The sequence below is a fragment of the Salmo trutta genome, unplaced genomic scaffold (assembly GCF_901001165.1).
Source record: "Salmo trutta unplaced genomic scaffold, fSalTru1.1, whole genome shotgun sequence".
Lineage (NCBI taxonomy): Eukaryota > Metazoa > Chordata > Actinopteri > Salmoniformes > Salmonidae > Salmo > Salmo trutta.
In genome coordinates this window covers 1-2,500 of record NW_021822782.1, presented here as the reverse complement: position 1 = coordinate 2,500, position 2,500 = coordinate 1, and the positions used below count along the sequence as shown (strand labels likewise).

Below are 2,500 nucleotides of genomic sequence, written 5' to 3'. Positions count from 1 at the left end.
TTTGATCCTATTAAAAAGGCAGGAAGCTGCATTTAGTCAATTCATCATTAAATGCTTACTACAAGGCAGTGTTGCTGATGAAATAGTGTAAGAGCACACCCTCGTGGACAAAAAGCTTACAGCACCTGGTATTCCCAGGCGGTCTCCCATCAAAGTACTAACCAGGCCCGACCCTGCTTAGCTTCCGAGATCAGACGAGATCAGGCTGGTATGGCCGTAAACGATAAACAATCTCTTGGTACAACATATATAGTCAAAGTGAGTCTGATAAACAGACATTGCATTTTCACCAATTAGATAAGCAGCTTGAACTTTGTGTCACTGAAAAAGTAGAAGAAATTACAAACACTGTAGCCATCACTTTATAGCACAGGTAGTTGGATAAAATACAAACTTTATTTCTTTTCATCATTTGAACAGGGTAAGGGAGCACAAAGCACACACAAGCTGCATTCAGCAACAATATTATTATTTGTCTTATAAATACAAGGCAGATGCTAACTGACAATACACGGAACTTTGATCCTATTAAAAAGGCAGGAAGCTGCATTTAGTCAATTCATCATTAAATGCTTACTACAAGGCAGTGTTGCTGATGAAATAGTGTAAGAGCACACCCTCGTGGACAAAAAGCTTACAGCACCTGGTATTCCCAGGCGGTCTCCCATCAAAGTACTAACCAGGCCCGACCCTGCTTAGCTTCCGAGATCAGACGAGATCAGGCGTACCCAGGCTGGTATGGCCGTAAACGATAAACAATCTCTTGGTACAACATATATAGTCAAAGTGAGTCTGATAAACAGACATTGCATTTTCACCAATTAGATAAGCAGCTTGAACTTTGTGTCACTGAAAAAGTAGAAGAAATTACAAACACTGTAGCCATCACTTTATAGCACAGGTAGTTGGATAAAATACAAACTTTATTTCTTTTCATCATTTGAACAGGGTAAGGGAGCACAAAGCACACACAAGCTGCATTCAGCAACAATATTATTATTTGTCTTATAAATACAAGGCAGATGCTAACTGACAACACACGGAACTTTGATCCTATTAAAAAGGCAGGAAGCTGCATTTAGTCAATTCATCATTAAATGCTTACTACAAGGCAGTGTTGCTGATGAAATAGTGTAAGAGCACACCCTCGTGGACAAAAAGCTTACAGCACCTGGTATTCCCAGGCGGTCTCCCATCAAGTACTAACCAGGCCCGACCCTGCTTAGCTTCCGAGATCAGACGAGATCAGGCGTACCCAGGCTGGTATGGCCGTAAACGATAAACAATCTCTTGGTACAACATATATAGTCAAAGTGAGTCTGATAAACAGACATTGCATTTTCACCAATTAGATAAGCAGCTTGAACTTTGTGTCACTGAAAAAGTAGAAGAAATTACAAACACTGTAGCCATCACTTTATAGCACAGGTAGTTGGATAAAATACAAACTTTATTTCTTTTCATCATTTGAACAGGGTAAGGGAGCACAAAGCACACACAAGCTGCATTCAGCAACAATATTATTATTTGTCTTATAAATACAAGGCAGATGCTAACTGACAACACACGGAACTTTGATCCTATTAAAAGGCAGGAAGCTGCATTTAGTCAATTCATCATTAAATGCTTACTACAAGGCAGTGTTGCTGATGAAATAGTGTAAGAGCACACCCTCGTGGACAAAAAGCTTACAGCACCTGGTATTCCCAGGCGGTCTCCCATCAAAGTACTAACCAGGCCCGACCCTGCTTAGCTTCCGAGATCAGACGAGATCAGGCGTACCCAGGCTGGTATGGCCGTAAACGATAAACAATCTCTTGGTACAACATATATAGTCAAAGTGAGTCTGATAAACAGACATTGCATTTTCACCAATTAGATAAGCAGCTTGAACTTTGTGTCACTGAAAAAGTAGAAGAAATTACAAACACTGTAGCCATCACTTTATAGCACAGGTAGTTGGATAAAATACAAACTTTATTTCTTTTCATCATTGAACAGGGTAAGGGAGCACAAAGCACACACAAGCTGCATTCAGCAACAATATTATTATTTGTCTTATAAATACAAGGCAGATGCTAACTGACAACACACGGAACTTTGATCCTATTAAAAAGGCAGGAAGCTGCATTTAGTCATTCATCATTAATGCTTACTACAAGGCAGTGTTGCTGATGAATAGTGTAAGAGCACACCCTCGTGGACAAAAAGCTTACAGCACCTGGTATTCCCAGGCGGTCTCCCATCAAAGTACTAACCAGGCCCGACCCTGCTTAGCTTCCGAGATCAGACGAGATCAGGCGTACCCAGGCTGGTATGGCCGTAAACGATAAACAATCTCTTGGTACAACATATCATAGTCAAGGTGAGTCCTGATAAACAGACATTGCATTTTCACCAATTAGATAAGCAGCTTGAACTTTGTGTCACTGAAAAAGTAGAAGAAATTACAAACACTGTAGCCATCACTTTATAGCACAGGTAGTTGGATAAATACAAA

At 40.4% G+C, this 2,500-nt stretch overlaps 4 non-coding genes and 1 pseudogene across 4 annotated transcripts; all 5 read right to left on the bottom strand.

The window, feature by feature from the left end:
* Nucleotides 1-113: 113 nt before the first annotated feature.
* LOC115184411 (uncharacterized) lies at nt 114-222 on the bottom strand (annotated as a pseudogene).
* Nucleotides 223-631: 409 nt separating this feature from the next.
* On the bottom strand, nt 632-750 carry LOC115184429 (5S ribosomal RNA). Its single transcript, XR_003874364.1, has one exon. It is a non-coding gene; the product is annotated as a 5S ribosomal RNA (ribosomal RNA).
* Nucleotides 751-1,159: 409 nt separating this feature from the next.
* LOC115184451 (5S ribosomal RNA) lies at nt 1,160-1,277 on the bottom strand. The gene has a single exon (XR_003874387.1). It is a non-coding gene; the product is annotated as a 5S ribosomal RNA (ribosomal RNA).
* A 408-nt stretch (nt 1,278-1,685) lies between these two features.
* On the bottom strand, nt 1,686-1,804 carry LOC115184428 (5S ribosomal RNA). The gene has a single exon (XR_003874363.1). It is a non-coding gene; the product is annotated as a 5S ribosomal RNA (ribosomal RNA).
* Nucleotides 1,805-2,209: 405 nt separating this feature from the next.
* LOC115184427 (5S ribosomal RNA) lies at nt 2,210-2,328 on the bottom strand. The gene has a single exon (XR_003874362.1). It is a non-coding gene; the product is annotated as a 5S ribosomal RNA (ribosomal RNA).
* Nucleotides 2,329-2,500: the final 172 nt, after the last annotated feature.